The sequence below is a fragment of the Ambystoma mexicanum genome, chromosome 7p, assembly GCF_040938575.1.
Source record: "Ambystoma mexicanum isolate Mex_15411 chromosome 7p, UKY_AmexF1_1, whole genome shotgun sequence".
NCBI lineage: Eukaryota > Metazoa > Chordata > Amphibia > Caudata > Ambystomatidae > Ambystoma > Ambystoma mexicanum.
Genome location: NC_090939.1, coordinates 648,227,373 through 648,248,479, shown reverse-complemented (window position 1 = coordinate 648,248,479; position 21,107 = coordinate 648,227,373). Strand labels below are relative to the sequence as shown.

The window sequence follows — 21,107 nt, the reverse complement described above, 5'->3', positions numbered from 1 at the left end:
TCATGAAGCTCATTTTCTATGGGGTTTCTTTATTATATCATCCATCATGGAATGATCCAATCTTGCAATCTCCTCACTGGAATTATGGATTTTATTTCGGTACTGGTACACGTTTTTTACCCAAAATATTTCGATTTTGTTTTATTGCCGGAATATTAGCCTTCAGGGTCTTGTGTACCTCCCCTAGCCAAACCATCAGAGGTGCTATTGAGGAGTGTTAATTGTTTCCGTTTTTGATCAGTGTCTTGACCTTGTGTGTTTTGTAGTCCTCCCTATTAGTGGGCATACCGCGGGTGGTACCATCCTGCCCTTGTATACCCAATCCAACCATGTTAGAGGTATCTACCTCTACATTATGGGTTAACACAGCCACTATCCTATCTTCTTGTTGGCCAATACATATTTCCCCCTCAGCCTTAGATAGACTGTTATTATTTATGTTCCCATCAACCCCAGATAGGGCCAATGACTCTAAATTATGGTTGACGTCCCCTACATTATGAATCTGGACTGTCACTATACATTCTTCTTGGCGAATTGTACATATTTCATCAAGAGCCTGCAGCTCGGCTGTATGATTTACATCCACCCTTTGATTATCATAGAGAGGATCTATGGAAAGAGGCAAAGCAATAGTAAGCTCTTCCAGGACTACCATGACTTGTTTATAGTCAATTGAGTCATCCTTAGTCAGTTGGCTCCTTAGACCCTTTCGCAGCATTCTGGTGAGAAATAAAAGAAATAAATCCACACAAAAAGAGGTCCAAGATTGAACAGGATAAGCCCGCTAACCGCACAGACACACAATCTCAGCGAAATAAATAAATCACTGAATCAAAGTAGGTAACAAAAAAGCAATAGAAAAATTCCAGCTCTTTTAGAGATGTCACAAGACGCTATGGAAAAAAAAAATTCCAGCTCATATTTAAAATGTCATAAAATCACAGGTTCCCAGATTCCACGCACATACAAAAAAATGGGATACAATTCCAGCGATTTAAAAAAAAAAAAAAATCCAGCTCCTATTTAAAATATCACTAAATCGCAGATTCACAGATTCCAGGTGCTACAAAAAAAGGATAAACTACCAGCTCTTTTTTTGTAAAATATCGCACAGTCACAGGTTCACAGATTCCAGGCGCTACAAAAAAGATATAAAAACAACTCCTTTTTAAAATGTCAGATCATCAGTGGTTCACACATTCAGAAAATCCGGGTAACAATAAACAAATTGGTCTTTCTTTCAGTAGATCACATGTGAGGAGCTCAAAGGAAAATTCCTGCAGTCAATCCTCCAGAGATATAACAGAAGGTGTTAGGGTATATTCAACAAGGCAGGAGCAATAGTCAAATTAGTATTTCTTTCAATAGATCCCATATTAGGAGCTCAAAGGAAATATCCCACAGTCACTACTCCAGTGGCGTGCCAGACAAAGAAAATGTTTACCAGAAGTCAGCAAAAATGGGAGCAATCGACAGGTTTTAGTTAAACCGCAGAGGAACTCAAAGGACAAAGCCTGCAGTTGCTTCCCTGCTAATATCAGGTCTCGAGAGTGTATGCTGGCTGATTATTAATGACAACGCATCAGTAAAGTATGTATATTGGATGTTTTAGTTCAATTCGGCGGGCATCACACGCAAGGCGCAGTTTATTTCACAGGAAAAGCAGCCGCTGTCTCATTGCAGTGAAAATAAACCCAAGCATTCTGAGGTAATCAAAATGGCTCGGTAACACTTACATACGTTTTCCGGGTTAGTTGGGAGCCTTTGTTGCCGTCATTAAACAGCGGTCGCAGAATCTGATGTAGCCGGTCATTTTGTGTCACACTCAGTCACCAGGCATCGGACACAAGACACACTGTGTCACATGCCGTGCGGCATGGAGCTTAAATAGAATGGCTTTTTCTTTCTTTCTTTCTTTCTTTCTTTCTTTCTTTCTTTCTTTCTTTCTTTCTTTCTTTCTTTCTTTCTTTCTTTCTTTCTTTCTTTCTTTCTTTCTTTCTTTAGAGTAGACAGACTCCAGAGCAGCAAAGGAACAGCAGGAAGCAGCAAGTAACGATGAGACACACTGTGCCACACACCGCACCGTGCTGGCGTGGAGATTAAATAGAATAGCTCCTTCTTTCTCTCCTTTAGTGGATAGAGTAGAGAGACTCCCGAGCAGCAAAGGAACAGCAGGAACTATCAAATAACCACAAGAGACACTGTGCCACACACCGAATCAGTTGATAGTGGGATTGATGAACTTTTGATTTTACTACGTACTTATGAATGTATTGCTCGATTGTGATTTTGATTTGATTTCGAATTTGTGTTTATCCTTTGTTTTGTAAAACATTAAATAAAGTTTAATAAAAAAAATGTAACAGTGTTACAAAGAAAATGTCTTCAACCTGTGGACCATCTTTTTTTCTTTTTTGTACTTCAAAATGCCATTATAAGTACAATATATTCAAATTGGCTGTGCCTTCTGGTTTAAGTCCTGTCGTTTGGCCATCTTGCTTTGCCCTCACAGGTCATGAAAGGCCATATAGGGGCATGCACTTTCCCGGATTTGACTTGGATTCCCGGTCTGTCGCCTTTGTGTGGCTAAACTGGTCAGGGAGAAACTTGTCATTGATGGGCTGGGGCAGCTGAAAGTCTGGCAGAGACCTCTCAGAACTGAAGAGCGAGTGCAGCGTAGCTGACTCAATCCTGGCATCATCTTCAGCCACTGCACCTGCGACCCCTGGACCTCTATCGCCACAACCAATGGCAGCCATAAGTGTCCCCTGTGACTGAGCACCCCAGGTGGTCTCTCAGAAGATCAGAGCAAGGGACACGTGTACTTAGCTGTTTAAGTGGCCCCTCCTGTCATAGGGATCGTATGTGTGCAGGGTCCGTGCCCTAAACCTTTGCTTACCAGGCTATAATCGGAGGAGTTATAGCTAAGGGGGTAGTAAAGATTGGGTTCTAAAACCTGAACGCTCCTGTGCTGAGCTCTGTGTATTCGTAGTTCTGTCTCTGGTATTTCTTTGCAAGGTCACAGGGAGGAAGGGGCAAACCCAATGCCCTTTGTTGAAATTTCGTACAAAAAGGTCCTGGTTACCTTGCAGTAAGTTTAGATATATTCGACCCTTGTCAATAAAAGGACCTCACGCAGGTTGCTGTGTCTTCACATGTGGTTTTTTTATTGTCCCAGATGTGGACATGTGGTAAAGGAAAGCTGGTTTGCTGACACATGTTTCAACCCCAATGGGTCTTTAACAAGGCAATTGTAGTATGTCTGGGGGAGTTTGTCCCATGTTGTTCAGGCTGCCGGTTGGCAAAGTTTCTGCTCAATCTTGCATAAACCCTAAGGCTGTTGCCGCTTGAAGTGTGGGTCGCTTCTTCTGTCTTTTGAGTTATAGCTAAGGGTCCCCCTCCTGACCTTCCTGAACTGTCCGTAGCGTGGCTGGATTAAGAGTGCCCATACAATCTTTACTTTACCTGTTACTACACTTTAAACTTCATCTTTTGCTGAAATGTTGGCCTTGCCAAAGCTTGTGCAGCGGAATGTTTGAGACTTCCAACCACCTCACAGATAATTAATGACCTGGTACTTAACTTTGTTGAGGCACTAGGCCTACATACCTGATAGGCAAGGACTGCTAAACGTGGATGTTTGCTGATTTATATTTATACAGCAGGCTAAATTGTTTGTATTTTAATGCACTGTCCTTTTCACTTGCTATACTTTCATTGTGCTTCTTGTTGTGTGATAGATTCTTTGGTAGGGTCAAATATATCGTTCAGCAAGTAAGATGGCCTCTCAGGACCCTCCCAGAAGGCTGATTCTGAAAATCCATCTGAACAGTGCGGAAGATCGGCAGGTTACTAAAAGGATTGTCTTTTGGTGGTGGAACCAATGATATTGATAGAAAGAGTACCCAAAGGAGAACACCATACCAGTTTCAACTGGAGATATTTTCTAATGCCAAAAAAGGAAAAAGGAAAGCTGAAGCCTATCCTAGAGCAGCAAGGCAAATCTATGAGGAAAGACAAATTCAAAATGTTGATGATGTACTTTTTACATGCCCATTTAATGGAACATAGAAAGTTCCTGCATTTCATTGTCGCAGGTCAGCACTGAGAGTCCAGGGTGTTGCCGTTCAGGCTAACATCAGCACCAATGGTCTTCACCAAGGTAATGGCTATCATGCCATCCCACGTGTAGCTTTGTAGGTGTGGAAGTATTACCCTTCCTCGACTATTGGCTGCTCAAATAATCCAGTCGGGAGGGGATGCTGCTGTGCTTCAACTGACCAAGGGACTGATCTGCAGCCTCAGATTTTTGCTAAATATCAAGAAGTCAAATCTGCTTGCTACTATGCAGTTGCAGTTTAAGGTGGTTCTGGACATGGCATTGATGAGGGCTTTTCCAGCACCGAGAGGGGTTCAGACCATCAAATCGACCCTGGACAACTTTGTAACAGAGAAAATAACGACCACTCACGATTCTGGTGGATTGATGAACACTTCATTAGTTATGCAGTAAGAAAACACATGACCACAGGCAAAACAAGACTTTGGTACAAGTGAACCCACCCCCCCTTCCCTCCTGGATCCAGATCTCTTAAACTCACAGGAATACATGGGTCAATGGAAGGCGGGTGGTGGCAGCCTGGCAAGGTAGCGCCTTGCAACTGTAATTGCTGACTGAGACAGACCCTCATTGCACAGCCTTTCGATGCCAGCTGCGCTCGGCAGCGCTTGTTAGCGTTATTGGTAAAAGCGGCACAGTGCAAGGCATTTCTTCAAGGTGAATATACGCCCTAATGCTTCACACTTGCCTCGAGGCAGGCTAGAGGTCTAGTAATATGATGGCATCCGCCAGCTAAAGCTTAGCTGTGCCAAAACAGTTATGTATCAGAAGCTTGAACAGTGAAGGCAAGCATTCTTAAGCGGTATGTGGAGTGCTGTTTTAAGGGTGACACATGCAATGCAATGTACCATCTACCTTTATGCAGGCCAGAGGCAGTGGTTTAAACATGGCCTAATGACAAACAGAATATACTGTCACATTATTATTATTATCCACTTATGATGTGCTGGAGCCCGCAGGCATCAGGGTGCGAAGGAAAGGCAAGGCAAGGCAGGGAGAGGAGAGGAGAGGAGAGGAGGGGAGGGGAGAAGTCTGCCCAATGCCTACAATGGTAGGGTGACAGGGGGGTACTTACATGATCATGCTTTACTCAATTCCTTTCCTCCACAGTCCCCTCCTATGAGACCTTCACTCCAGTCTCATTACACTCATTTTTAACAGTGCATACTTCTCATCCAGTCATGCCATAATAAATTGTATTTTCAGTTACCTGGCAGTACATTACTTCAGCAGTTTGTGAAACATCTGAACAGGAGCTGATTGCACGTTGACTGAAGCATTTACATACCGGGAACAGACAGGACAACCCTAGGAGTATGACCGCAGCTATGAGCAGGATTTGCCCAATAGATGCTCCTAGCGCCCCAAGACCCAAAGGACCAGGCGGATTCATTGCTGCTGTGGAAGTGGGTTACGGTGTTCTGAATGTGTGTGATGATGTCTGTGATATTGCTAGCATAATCCGGCCTAGGTACAGCACTCTTTTTACAACTGCGCATGTGCCCCCCTGGGAGGCTAATATGACATCTAGGGCCATAAGGTTGTGGAGTACCATTGTGCAGATGGACAGCTGTTCACAGGACAGCAACGACAGGGATGCAGTGGTGGCATTGGCAAGGTCTTCCACTAACCTGGATAGCTGAGTCAAGTGGTTTTGGTTTATTTTGACCCCAAGGTCTGGTATCAGGTACCCCACTCCTGCAACAAAGGACTCCCAATTCGTGTTTCTCTTTAAGTGGGGTAGAGCAGGAAAGTGGGGGTGTGGTACACTGCAAGCAAGATATATCCCAGGCAACAGCTCCCTCCCCAGTTGATGGGCAACCATGCATAAGCCTTATCACCTCAAATGAAGTAAGTTCCGGACTATGTTGCATACCTGGATTGAGTGAAAGTGAACCCGATGTCAAACGCAAATGTAACATTGTTAATGACTACACTAGAGCGTGTGAACATGCAATACTGACATTTTCTTGTTCCCATTTACAGGGACCCTTGATTGATATATTGTAGGAGCCCAGTTTCCATAGAGAACAGATGAAGTGCAGCGGGTTTGGTCTGCACCTGGTCTAGGGTGGGGCATTTTGGCAGCCCTGTGAACCCCATGTGCGACTGGGCGTCCCGGCAGGGTCTGGGGCATAAGTACTGGGTAGTTAGCTTGAGGTCCAGACAGAAGTCTCCCCACTTGAAAGGAATGGGTGCAATGGGAAACTGGGCAGATATGTCGTGAGGCAGGTCGGCGCACAACCAGCAGTCTGTAAGGTTAAAAATGCAGACGTACTGCCACGAGAGGTGCAAATAGGTTTTTGCGCTATGGATCCGGGGTTGTGCAGTGTGGCCCTTATAGCATGACAAGAAGTGCGGAACGAATGAGACACATTTACATCAGAGACCATTATTAATCTTACAATCACTACAACAAAGGATAGATATTCAGACATGGTGGCATCGGTGGGGCTCCCCGAGGGCTCTGTTCTGCTCTGTCAGGCTCCAAGGTGGGGAAGCTTTGATGTGGTTAGTCCTGTCACAGATCGGAAAGTTCAAATGGTCCAACGTTCAAGGGTTTAAATGTTCTACGGTTCCAAAGTTCCAGGCTCCTACTACCGATACATGGACTACAACATTTGCAAGTACCACAGCCAGACAAATAGGAGGGTCATAGTCACAAAGATGAAAACCAACAAGTGATAGCTGCAGGGGCCATAGCAGCAATGACATCTTTTCTTGGTTCATGAACCGCCTCGAGTGGGGGATTCATCTTTGTTGGTGAGTTATATCCAGTGTTGAGTAACTGCACTAGTCACCAGTTTGCTAAAAACTTTGGTGCCTCTGGTATTCTTTTCTCGGGATCACAGAGTGTACCTCTGGCTGGTTGCATTGTGAGATTCAGGTGTCAGGCTGTGCAGGTGGTGAGCCACCATGGTGACTTGAATTAGAGTAGTCCCCTCCGACGCTGTGACCGCTTGCTGAAGGAGCGTTAGCAGTAGCTCCCGCAGGGCCCTCACTGTGTGGTCAAAAGACTCCGCTGTAGGGTTCTGTCTCAGCATGTGAACCTTTTGGCTGATTGTGGGTCAGGCCCTTGCTCTCCAGCATAGTTCGTTCTGCTCCAGAAACACAGGATAATTCTCACACTGACACAAAGCTAGAGGCATCACAGACGGTGGTGTCAGAGGTCTTGGCAGCTCAGGAGCTTGTCAGAGGAAGATCAGTGGTCTCGGTGGTGATGCCATCGATGGAGCGGGAACCTTGCAGCAATGCGATGCGTGGATCTAGTCTGGGATCCCGTCACACCTCACTGTAGAGTTCCTGGTGAGGAGTATCTGGTAAAAACCATGTCACCCTGGTTAAAGCGATATGTTCCGCTGGTGGACTTTCACCAGTACCTATGTCCTGGCTGCAGTGGTGGCACGCTCCCACGGCTGCCTCTGGCAATGTTTTGCGGACCTGTGCTTGGAGAGATGGTACAGTCTTGCTGTGCGACAGTACTGGATTAATGCATCATCCTCTATCGTTAAACTCAGGGTACAGGTAACTGTGGCTGGAGCGGCTCCCATTCTCCTTGGGCGCCCTGTGAGGATCTCATGTGCGGACAATCTAGGCTTTAGCTGTGGATTATTTCTCATGGCCAACAGGACTAACGGGAGGGCATGGGACCACTATAACCCTGTTTCCCTACACGCTTTGCTCAATCACAACTTACGGTCGCTATTGTGGCATTCTCTGTACGCACTTGAATGTGGGTAGTATGCGCAATGAAACTGCTGTATTATTCTCAGAGGCTTGCATACTTTCCTGATAACCTAATCGGTGAAGTGGGTACCTCGGTATATGCAGAGGGCCAATCCAAACCAAGGTATACATTTAGCTAGCAGTTTCTTGGCTACGGTGATTGCATCTGCTTCCACCTACCCACAAACACATCTATTACCACCAAACAGTACAGATACGTTAAGCAGGCAGGGAGCTGTATGAAATCTATGAACTCGTGCAAGAATGGACCTTCTGGTACGGAGCGCGCAGATAGTTTTGTGGGTACCGTTCTCCTGACATTATATGATAAACATTTTGCACAGTGTTCGCAATAGTGCTGGGCCACAGAAGCTAACTCAGGTGCTATCCAGTTTCTCTGGAGTAACGTGGTCATGGGATTTTTACCTGAATGGGCCACGTCATATGCTTTGCAGACCAGCTAAGGGAGCAGTACCTTGGGCGCCGCCAGGCAGACGTCTGGGGAGCGTCACAAGGAGTCTACTCCCAGGCTATACCTAAGCTTAGTCCAAGTCACCTTCTCAGTCTCCGGAGCTTGATCTTGAAGGATCAGCAGACTGGCAAGAGATGGGATGTGTGACCATGCAACACAAATAAGACATTCAGTAGGAGCCCTCTGAGGCCGCTTGGCGAGCTGCGCCATCCACTAAATCATTTCCTAGAGCGAAAAAGCACTGTGAGGGGTTGTTTCCTCGGTTTTTCACTACGTAGCCTGCAACAGGGAGGAGCAATGGGTCTAATAGAGCTGCCACATATCTTCCATTCTGGATTGGGGTACCAGTGGATGTCAAGTATCCAAGCTGTTTCCAGAGGACACTGAAGTCAAGGACACCCCATGGGCGCACCTGGAGTCAGTGTAGATCGTTACTGATCTACCCGGAGCCAGTCCACACGCACGTGTGAGGCCACGAGCTCGGCTACTTTTGCTGACTTGGCTGTGGGCAGGACTGAGTGAGGTATACATACGGCATACCCAGAAACCAATTCCCCAGGTTCTGGAACACATGTACATGAACCATTTGTGAAGCGAATGAGCTCTGGATTCAACAGGGGCGCATCAACCAAATCAGTGTGAGGGAACAGCAGTGTTTCTACGACCACATTACAGTCATGTGGCTCCCAATTTTCAGGGGTTGTTAACAATGAGGCAGGTTAAGAACAGGACAGTGACTTAGGGTCACATAGGCAGCTTCTCATACCTCCTAAGACAGGAATTGGATGCATGCTGGGTTTTCACTTTTAGCAATAATGACGATACGGCATGGATGACATAAATAGTGACGGGATGCCCCTGGACCAAGGATTCGGTTTGCTCAATCAAAACAGCGGTAGTGGCGACAACCCGCAGATATGCTGGGATCCCCGCCACCACTGGGTCCAGAGCTACGCTGTGGTAGGAGTCAGGTTAATGCTCATCCCTGTGTAACTGGGTCAACACATCTAGAGCAAACCTGTTACGTTCTTCCCAAAATTAGACAAACTGTTTGCCATAATCCGGCAGACCTAAAGCCGAAGCTGTTGCAAGCGCCTGCTTAATGGTGACAAAGGCATCTTTGGCTTCCTGGGGCCATGGCAGGAGTTTGGGGGATGAATCATGTGTGAGATTCTGAAGGGGCCCATTGCCTACAGTAACTAACCATCCCGTTTAACCCTCTCATCTGTTTCTTGGTCTGGGGTATTGGAACTTTCTGGATCATGGAAATTCAATCCTAGGACAGGTCTTTCCCCAGCAGAAATCTCATGGTCCAGGTATCGCACTCCGGGCAGACATAACTGTAACTTGTCCTTCGATGCCTTATGACCTCTTTCAGCAAGTGCTTTCAACAGAATCGGTGTGTCTTGCTCTCACGCTTCCAAGGAGGGGGAGGCTATGAAAAGATCTTCTACGTATTGCACTAGCGTCGACCCTCCTAGGAACTGTATCGAATACAAGTTCTCGTTATAATTTAGGAAAACAGTGTGGGGCTTTCAGCATACCCCACTGGGAGACGAGTGAATGTATATTGTGCCATTTCATGCTTGAACGCGAAGCGTTACTGACTCTACCGGTGTATGGGTATAGCGAAAAATGCTGAACACTAATCTACAACAGTGAAATACTTGGCAGTGTAAGGAATACACAGCAAAATGGTAGCGGGATTGGGTACCACAGGAAAAGATGGCACTACGGCTGCATTCACCGCGCGCAGGACCCGAATAAAACGTTCCACTTCTTTTCCGGGCTTTTTTGTAGGCAGCATCGGGGTATTACAGCGGCTGCGTGTCAGCACAATGATACGTGTTGGAGCAGGGATTCTATCAGTGGGGGGATACCTTCTTCAGCTTGTCAGGAAATAGGATACTGGAGCACACATGGCAGGGCTTTGGCGGGATTCAGTGTGATCTTGACTGGTTCGGCATATACCCTGTATGATTTGCATGAGTTCACCACAAGCAGGCTGGAACCTGGTCCAACAGCCCCTGCCGCGGACACGGGGTATCGGTCCAGTCTTCATGTTTCGAGCAGGCTACTTCTTGTAACACAGTTAGCACCTTGTGCTCTCAATGAGCAGAGATATCCAAATACACACCATCGGGGGAACAATGAATGGTGCAACTCAGTTTACACAAAAATTATCATACAAACAAATTCACAGGAGTACAGGGGCTTAGTAAAAATGCATGCTGTTTGGAAATAGGGCCTAACTTGGCAATCAGAGGGGTGGACACAGTGAGGTATTGGTGTGCCTCGACGACCGCCGCACTGAAGCCGGAGCTGTGCTGAAGCCGGAGCTGACACCATCCAGCAGGCCCCTCCTGTTACCTTCTCCACCGGAAGGCAAGAAGGAAGTCTCCTCCTACAAGAAGGAAAACTGCCTTGCCCTCAAAGACACTGTTGTCCAAACCACCTTAGCCCCCCCAGATCCTTGCATGTTGAACCAGAGCAGTTGCCCCATGATAAGATGGCCGTCGTGCTGAAGCCGGAGACAACACCATCCAGCAGACCTCTCCTGTTACCTACTCCACGTGAAGGCAAGAAGAGACCATACGCAGCTTGTTGTGGTGTCTTCTATATAGCTATGAAGCACCTTTATACCCAAATACCCCTCAGTAATAAGTCTTCCATACCCTCCTTCCTCCTTTCCTTGAACGACTTCCACAGACACCTCCACCTAACCAAACTGTGGCACATGCAGTCCCCCTCTAGACACCCCAATCTCCCAATCCCCCTGCAAACCGCCAGATTGAAGTCGGAGGATACTCTCATGCGAGCGTGCCACCCGCCCTACAAGGCAGCCTGATCGCCATGCCTAATACTGTTCTGCAACATCCCACAGTCTGCACCTACCTAGCAGAGGTGCAACCTACACCCTTCCTCCCGCACCTGCTTCTGCAGCACCACACTCCCCTGAGCACGCGGCACAGAATGCCCTGCAACATCATCCTCCCACAGCAAGCACCTATCTAGCGGAGGCACGCCCAACACCCTTCCTCCCGTACCTTCATCTGCAGCCCCAAACTCCCCTGAGCACCTAATGGTGCCTGAAAATGCCCCCTCTGGACGCCCTGCCACAATATCCCCCCCACAGCCAACACCTATGTAGCGGAGGTACGCCCAACACCCTTCCTCCCACACCTACTTGTGCAATCCAAGCCCCTGAGCACCACCTCACAGAGTCTCAACATGGCCTTACCTGACAACACAACCACTGCTCTTTGACAACTTTCACTTCAACCATTAGGGATCATTGCCCATATGACACCTAACAGCGCACCCACCCCCTGATGTCCTCCCTGCCTCCCTTATCAACACTCTTCACTACACAGGTTTTCCACGTACCCTTGTACTCCCCTACGCATTTCTGTCCTGGTTCGCCAGATGGCATCCATCCTGTTAGGGAGAATTCTCTGTAAAGGCTAATTTCCCAAACCTAGTGAGTCCCCCAGCAGCTTTGCTGGATTTTGTGGGGTTTATTTTTTTCTCCTGCTAAGAGTGAGACTCTTTTTCTCCCACTCTTAGACATGATTTGAGGTGTTCCTTTGACTTTGAATGTGTTTTAGGGGCTATGGGGTCCTTTATCCCATAGGGCTTCATGTGTTTTTGGTATGTGGGTTACACAGCACCCTCCGTGCCGTAACCCAGGGGTGTCGTAGCGACCCCCAAACATAGACTCCATACCCTGGGACCGAGTACTGTCTCCCAGGGCATGTAAAGTCACCATTGGCTTTACTAGTCCCAAATTATGAACAGAAACCAGTACAAACCATCATATTGTGGATGTACTGGTTGGGGCAATTCGATTGCCCCGGGGTCTGTTGTTCGAGGGGGCACGTCTCCGTCCCCCCTGATCGAGTTTTGGCTGGTGGCAGTGGATACTACTTTTTATATTCGACTGCGAATATTTTCCTATGGGATTTTCCCATTGTTCGAGGCTACCACTTTTTAATATAGCCTCGAACATACCGCCTGTTTATTAAATTAATATTAAATCACCGGTTGGTAATTTTTGCCGAAACTCAGTTCCAAAATGGCGTTTGTGTTGGCTTCTGTGACTCCAACCCAAGTCGGGCCCTTTGTTCCACTTTTTGGCGGGCTTCTCCACAGAAGCCTCCAAAAGTGGTGCCACTCTGTCTGGGTACCACAGGGGGTGTGGGAGGGGGTTTAGGCACCCTGGACTGAGTTGCCTTGGCAACTCAAGTCGTACTCTTGTGTGATTGGCCCAAGTGGTGAGCCGCCCGGCTCACCACTTAGCATGTTTGATTGACAGCTAGGCTGAATGAATGGGGGTTTGCTGCATAAAAGCAGGGCTTTGGGGACTGGAACTTCAGAAGTCGCCACAGGACCTAAAGAATCCGAAAAGGGAGAAGCTGAGCCGACCTGCAACGACGACACCACCGGTGGAGCCCTGCTGAACCGTCTCACCACGTTTCCCGACGACAGAGGAGATCTCCAGTCCGGAGAGCCTTCTTGCTTTAACTGGTCGGGATAACCAGTTTGCCCGTCTTTTCGCCTTCCCGGATCATCTCATGGCCGCCTTGCCTGTGCCAAGCACCCCGGCAACCGGGATACCACGGTTTTTCCACCACTGCGAATAAAAGGGCCTTACCTTTTAACCGGAGAACTCCGCGGCTGGTTTCTTCCCTGGCAGTGCAACGACCTTCAGCTTTCCTCCACGTCGAGACCATCTCTTCCTCTGGACGACGCCGTGACTTGCACATGCTGCCAGGAACAACTGCCCCCGCTGGAGGATCCTCTCCACTTTGAAGGTACTGTGTCCGCTTGGCCTCCCTTGCAACGGTCTGTGTGGGGTGACTCTTAAAGCTTCCACTTACCACTTGGGTTGGCCCTAGGCTGGCTAACTGAACTTTTCTGAGCTGACTTAATTGTTTTCTGAACTCCCTGCAAGACTTTTCAAGACTTTTAAAACTGTGTGATCTTGGGCGCATTGGTGCTCTGTTCTCTCAAAGGGGGAGCCTGGCCTCTGAACTTTTTGCTCACAAGTAGACTTGACTTTCCTGCCTTGCTGGGTGCTTCTAAAGTATTGTGTTGTGTGCTTTTTCTAATTTCTGCCTTTTTCCCTCCCTTGTTCTTAACTTATTGGAGTGCCATCTTTAGTTAAGTGCTCACCTCTGTCTGGAAATAAGTGGTGTTAACTAAGACTTGTCTGATAAGGAATAAGGGATGTACATCTAGTAATAGTGACAGTGTGTTGAATTTACTTACCTCTTTTTGTGCTAGTGTAAATTACAAGTGTGTCTTTAAATAAATAATTATATACTTTTACACCAAAGCTCTGGTCCGTGTTTGCTTGTACTACTGTGTCTCTGTATCTATTGTGTATACTCAGCATACTGCCTAACTCATCTTGAGAGAAGTCTGACTGCTCAGCCACAGCTACCAGGTAAATCTGGGTGGTACAGACTGCTACCAATTGGCTTTACTGCCAACCACTTGTAGTCCTAAATCGTTTGCAGTGGTCCCTAAGGGAACTGCACAGGTTTCTGCCTAACACATCCCCATGACACACTGCTTAACCACTATGCTCCTGCACAAGCACTACCGGATGACAAGCACAGCATTGCAATCACTTGCTCCCTCACCCCAGTGAACTGCTGACCTGTGCATCAGCGAATGAATTCCAAAGCTCCTACCCATTTGCTGAGAGAAGAGAACCTACCCCTGATCTCACTATCAACACATGCCTCAACACAACACAGAAACCCACATTCACCATGTCACGCACAGGCAAAAGCCACCTTGCTTATCTCTCAAGTGGGATTTATCTCACTGTCACCACTCTCCTAGCCTAACCCTGTGACCCGCAACTCCTTCCTCCATTATCGCACCACAACTCAATGCCACCTTCCCGATATCACACCATCACATATGATACAAAATGCCACCAAACTCAGTCCATCCACCACCTATCCACCTTCCTTGACACTCTCTTGCATCCCGATCAACGCTAGGTCTATTGTTGCCCACGCTGTGGACATCCATGACCTCATCCCATCCAACAACACTGACATCATCGCCATCACTGAAACCTGGCTCACTCCTGCATCTGTCCCAACCCTATCCATCGCAGTACCATCCGGATATACTATTATCAGAGAAGGTAGACCCACAGGCAATAGAGGAGTCAACTTCATTCACAAAACTACCCTCCCTCTCCGACCTATAAGCCCCCCTTCTATACCACACTGCGAATCCTCTCAGCCAAACTAACCTGTTCGACTAATTTCACCATCGCACTTCACCTAGTCTACCGGGCACCAGGCCCTGTAGCCTCATTTGAAGAAGACCTTACCCAAACTCCTCTCAACCAACTTAAAACCATCCACCCAGCTGACCATCCTAGGTGATCTCAATCTATGTTATAATGACCCCACAGACTAAGAAGCAGCATCCCTTACCAAAACCATGACTGCCTTTGGATGCACCCAACTTGTCCAAGACTCTTCCCACATACATGGCCGAACACTTGATTGAATTCTTCACCATAATTGTAGCATCTTCATCCTCTCTAACACATCTTGCCCCTGGACTGACCACCATTGCATTAGCCTCTCTATCCATATCCCTCCAAGCCGCCCAGAAAGGCCTAGGCCGCTCCCCCTACCATAGCTCACAACTCCCGCAGTCTGACAAAAGAGCGCCTACTCCCATTGCTTTCCCCCCCACATAACAACAAACCTAGACACCAAGCCACTTGTTGCTCACTACAACACTATGCTTAACAAAGCTGTTGAGACCTTCGCCCCACTCAAGCCAGGAAAATCCAAGAACTCTAAGCACAGGAACCCCTGGTTCACAGCCAAGCTACAATCTCTATGCGCAAAAAAAACAGGCCACAGAAATTCCCCACGAGCCAAAACAAAGCACGATTCACTGAGGCAGTAGAAGTTTACAAAAATAAAATGGACAAATCTAAAGCAACTACCTACAACACAAGAATTACTGAAGCTGCTTCAAACACCCGAGAATTGTTATCCATCCTAAGAGAATTGGAATCCCCATCACTCCTCTCTCTAACATCACTAAAGACACTATCTGGTGCAACAAAATTCAAGAAACCCTAACAAATAAAGTCACACAACTTAAGGTTAAAATTAAAGCTAAACTCGTCAACTACTCCGCAAATGGGTCAGGTCATCCCCAGAACAATCCGACCCCCATTGCCCAATCGTTCAAATTCAAACCAATTTCAGGGCCTGATTTAGCTACCATTATCGCAGGCCTCAAGCCATACCGCTGCATGGGTGACATCTGCCCTGCCTCTTTGGTTAAGAAATGTGCAGGCCCTCTAATCCCCCTTATCACTGCCATTGTAAACTCTTCATTCAATTCCTGCTTAATTCTAACCTGCCTTAAAGAGTCATGGATCACCCCCCTCCTCAAGAAACCTTCCTTGGACCCCACTATCCACACCAATTATAGACCCACCACCACAGTGCCTTTCTTTCTGAAAATCATTGATAAAGTAGCTTATACCCAAATCCAAGCTTTCTTGAAAATCTACCATATCCTTAACCCTCGCCAGTCCCGCCATGGGACTGAAACAGCACTCCTTGATTTGAAGAATCAACTTGACAAGGCCAACAATGCAGGAAAACTTTCTTTCTTTCTCCTCCTGGACCTATCAGCAGCCTTTGGCTTAGTCAACCACCAAACCCTCTGTAGCCACCTCACTAAGGTTGCAGGCTTCTCCCCCGAAGCAGCCAACTGGGTTGCTTCCTTCCTGGCTAACAGATCCTCCAGGGTCTTCTCCGACAAAGCGTCAGCCATACCCACTTCTATATCCTCTGGTGTATCCCAAGGTTCATGTGTCACACCCACTTTGTATAACATTTACACCAAACCATTATTTGACCACTTTGACGCTCAGGGTATCACCTTCACTAACTATGCCGACGATACCCAGATCCCCATTCCCCTCTAGTGCGGTAATAACCAGGACTCTGAGGGCGTAAACAAAATCTATGAAACAATTTAACATTGAATGGCCAAACATAGTCTATTTTTGGACGACGAAAAGACAGAGCTCCTCATAGTTGGGACTCCACCCACCTTGGCACGCCTCAACTCACCGTTCAGTTTCTTCATATTGATGGCCATACAATTCCAGTCTCACCATCTGTAAAGACTCTGTTGGGTCTACCTTCATGCCTCACTAAGCATGTCACGCCAAATCAGCCTCATCACCTCATCTGCAGCTTACGCTACCAAATTGAAACGGGCAAGCAAACCATTCCTATCATCTGATAACCGCCTCACCATCTCACAAGTCCTTATAGGTTCAATTGTAATGCCTTGCTTTGCGGCTCATCTGACAAAAACATAAAAAAGCTCCAGGTCATACAAAACAACGTTTTACGGGCGACACTGGACCTAAGCAAATTTGACTACTTCTCTGAAGCTCGGAGATCTGTACACTGGCTTCTCGTTAGAAAGAGGATTATATTCAAAATCCTTTCAACTACGCATAACTGTCTATCCAATAATGCTGCATCTTACCTAACCCAGACAATTACTCCTCATACATCATCCGTACCTCGAAGATCCACCCAGAGCCACTGTCTGGTCAAACCTAGATTCAGACGCAAAAGAGCCGGTGGCTCCAGCTTCCCTACCATGGCAGCCAACCTCTGGAACAATCTACAGCTGCACATACGCTCTGAGCCATCCTAGCTCATTTTCCGGAAACGCCTAAAGACCCATCTCTTCAATTAATCTTATGAAAATGTACCTAATATGTCTGTAACCAGTGCCTAGATGCCCCCGGGCTTTGTGCGTTCATACAAATGATAAATACATGCAAATAAATCTGCTATCTCTTCTGAATGGAGTGTCTAGGAAAACTTGCATGCTCTTAGAGGGGAGCGTGATGCCCCTGTATCCACTAAACATGAAACCTTTTCGCCGGCCACCTTACATACAACATAGGGGGGCAGCAGGATCAATCCATGTAAGCGGTTCAACAAGCTCTGGCACCCCTTGGCAATCCTATACATCAGTCATAGGTAACGACTGTGGGAGCAGACCTTGTGTCGCCCTTCCTTGGGCGGTCGGCGGTCCGGCCTGACCGTCAAACTGAAGCCGATTCGGGCTCACGGCTTTCCAGCGCCCAGAATGTTTGCAATAATTGCACTGGTCGATGTTCGTGCTTGGGTAATACCCTTTGGCAGCTTGTCCTGCCTGAAATTACTGGGACACCCCCCTTCCTCAGAATCCTCCTCTTTCTTGAGAGGGTTGTAAACTCTGCATTGGAAGCGCCACAAGCTTGGCTTTTGTCGTTTCTTTCTTCCTCTTGACCTTCTCGTGAAAGTTTTATGCGGCCAACAAAACCTCAACCAACCCCTTTCATTCCCATCCAATCATTACAGCCTTAATCCCTTCTGCTACCTAGGGTTGCAACCCCATAACGAACTGTGCCACTACCGTCTGCGGAGCGGTAATCGCGGCATCCATGATCCCTGAATGTTGTTCAAAACATTGTTTGTCTTTCAAGATACTCGGCAGGGTGTTCTCCCTTGGCCTGTTTGCACAAGTTAATTTTGGCCCAATCAGTTTTCTGAGGAAAAACTGCAAGAATAGTTTGCACCAGTCTATCAGTAAAGGTCTTTTAATCTCTGGGCGCAGCAGGTTCTTCATATGTCTGTACTCCAAGCAGAGCAAACGTATCCGGGGTTACACTGCTCGCAGTAGTTGGTTTAAATCCACGCAAGTGGGGTTTTAACAGTCTATTATTACGTGGAGTTCTTCCTGGAATTTGACAGGATCTTCTCGTATCTTGGGGAATCTCTGGACCATGTTAAGGAAGTCAGTGGCGCTCCAAGGGGCATCTACTGTGACTAGGGTGTCTCCTCCTCCTCGAAGTTGTCTGAGTGTGAATACGCCAGTGCTGGAGTTAAGTGTAGAGTCTGGGAAGCCTGTGAACGTGCCTGAGAGCAGTGAAAATAATCTAGAAATCTGAGCTCTCATTTCAGGATTGACTGGGTCCTCCATTAGTTGTCTGGGTGTGGATTGGTGGTAGGTAGGCGGTTGTGAGGAATTGGGGCGATCAGCTTGCTGATTTGGCATGTTTTTCAAAATGGCTGGGTTGTGAGTGTCCAGAATGTCTTTGGGGCTTTCTTTTGGTGGGGGCTCCCCTTGCAGGACTGGATATAATAGTTTGCATCCAGGTTTCTTTGCGGGTCAGGATCTGCAGGTTTGTGCACTCATTCTTCATGGACTTGACTTGCTCCTGGAGCTTCATCTACAAGTCTTCTAGTGCCCAGGTCTTAGATTTGTAAGTTTTCTTAGTGACTTCAGTATACCAATCAAGGTAGCTGTCTCACTGACTTTGGTGTACACGTGAGCCCTTTTTCCCTAATGCTGTTCGCAAGTTCGCTATTCTGTCTAGATCAAATGTGCCTTCCTGAGGAAAATATCTAGGTGACTCGGTTTGTCTATACTCTTGCCATTGTTCCAGGTACTTGCATGCTTTTGGCAAGTAGTGAGTAAACATGAAGTGGGCTGAACTCCCTTTAGGAGGAAGTGGCACTTGTCCAGATTGCCCTGAACCCATTCTCTCAGGGGTTAAGACAAGGTATGGCTTATTATGGATCCAGGTCCGTTCCTAACCCTGTCTGCACCGGGACGGCATCAAGTCCCGTGGCTGGCGGTGTGGGTACGGCTCATGAACTTTACTGCTCTGCCATGTCCATTCTGCAGCTCAGGTATCACCTGGGCCCCATTACAGAAATTTCAGACACACCCACAGGTGTTAGTCAGATTCAGTTAACTGCTGTTTCACAGTTTATTCCCCCCACTATTTTACCCATAATGCAGAGCAGTATTCAGTTCTTCAAAGACGTGGGTAGGTAAGGGTCAAAGACAAGATACATAGTCGGTATAAATACAGCCTATTAAAGCTCCAGTATTAGGATAGAGCAGAGTGTGAAATGTAAAGCAAGGTCGAAACTTGCATTGCACATTGAGGGTTTCAAGTGACAAGGTCTGGGTTGAGATACGAAAAGCATGGGGTTCTCTTTCAGCACTTTCCTTCACACACATTCAGAGCATATTCAACCTTGTCCATATTCAGTCCTACACTACTCTGATCGACCTTGCGGTCTCATGTCTTCTGAAGTCAGTAGGGAGCATGGATGTGCTGTTTTCTTTTAATTTATGGTTTTAAGTGGCCAACCACTTTCAGATAACCAGTTTAGTTTTAGGCAGGGTACCTTCCCTCCTATTACTCCAGACAAATTCTATACTTGAAATCCGAATACAGATATTTTGACCAGTGTCAGGCATTAATTGACGCAGTTACCTGTGTTCATCAGTCCACAATTTTTCGAGCAGCTCTTTCTTCTTCATCTGCTCTGTGGTTCTGTGATAATCTGCACATAATCTGAAAAGGCTACACACAAAAAAGACAGATTTCTTTTTTCCGGCCGATTTGGTGCAGCCTTTATTATTTGAAATACATCAATCCCCCCACCGTTTGAAATCGGGGGTTTCACCCCCAAACTACCCTTCACCCCCTGCTCCAACCCCACCTCCCATACAAATGCTCACACGCAGACACACACCTTTCCCCAGCCCCCCGCCTCACATACCAATACACACACACACACACACACACAGACATATGCAGACACACTCCTTCCCAGGCCCCTCCCCACTACTAACACTGTTCCCTATCATACACACAAGCACGCAAACACCTTTATCCCGTCTTCTCCATCCCAGTCAGCCTGTCGGCCCCTGTGTGCACTTGTGTGTGGCATGGGCGTGACAGTTAAGATTAGAAAGACCGCTCTGTGCTGTCTGTCTAAATCGGTCTTTCATTTTTGGAAAAATTGAAAAAGTCAATTTCACGTAATACCCTGCTCTCCTTCCCCCCACTCTAGTTTCCGGGTGCTGTGGTGAGCTCTCCCCTCTGATGAAATCGTTCTTTTCTGGGCCCAAGGGGCATTACCTGGAAGTGCACCCAGCGGGCCAGGTCCGTCGCAGAACAGCAGGATATGATGTCTAAGGCACCAGATTGTAGTGGAAAATAATGACCACTCACAATTCTGGTGGATTGATGAACACTTTATTAGTTAAGCAGTAAGCAAACGCATGACCAACGCCAACACTAGACTTTGGTGCACTTGAAACCCCCTCCCTCCTGAGTCCAGATCTCTTAAACTCACAGGAATAAATGAGTGTCATTGAAAGGGGGGTGGTCTCAGCCTGGCACGGTTTCACCTTGCTACTTTAATTGCTGACTGAGGCAGACCCTGTTGTACAGTCTTTCGATGTTAGCTGCAATCGACAGCGCTTGTTAGCGTCATCAATAAAAGCTGCACAGTGCAAGGCATTTATTCAAGGTAAATGTACTCCCTAATGCTTCACACCCGCATCGAGGCAGGCGAGAGATGTCAAACGAGATATCAGTCAGAAGCATGAACAGTGCAGGTGAGCATTTCTTAAGTGCTGTGCGAAGCGCTGTTTAAAGGATGGCATGCAAAGTGTACCCACCTATCTTTATGAAGACCAGAGGCACTGGTTTAAACTTGGCGTAATAACTAACAGGATATACTATCACACAATGGCAGGGTAACAGGGGGGTACTTATATGATTATGCCTTATTCAATTATTTTCCTCCACAAACGCTACTTGGTCTGATGTCTTCAAGTATTTTTCTTGACCCTCAGGCGATGAGGAAGCTCCAGTGGGAACTCTGGTTCGGTTGCAACCAGTGA

At 47.1% G+C, this 21,107-nt stretch overlaps 1 protein-coding gene across 4 annotated transcripts in view; it reads left to right on the top strand.

The window, feature by feature from the left end:
• The window catches only part of REV1 (REV1 DNA directed polymerase), a 1,193,441-nt gene that overhangs the window by 1,059,209 nt on the left and 113,125 nt on the right, over positions 1–21,107 (top strand). The gene's annotated exons all lie outside the window — the stretch shown is intronic.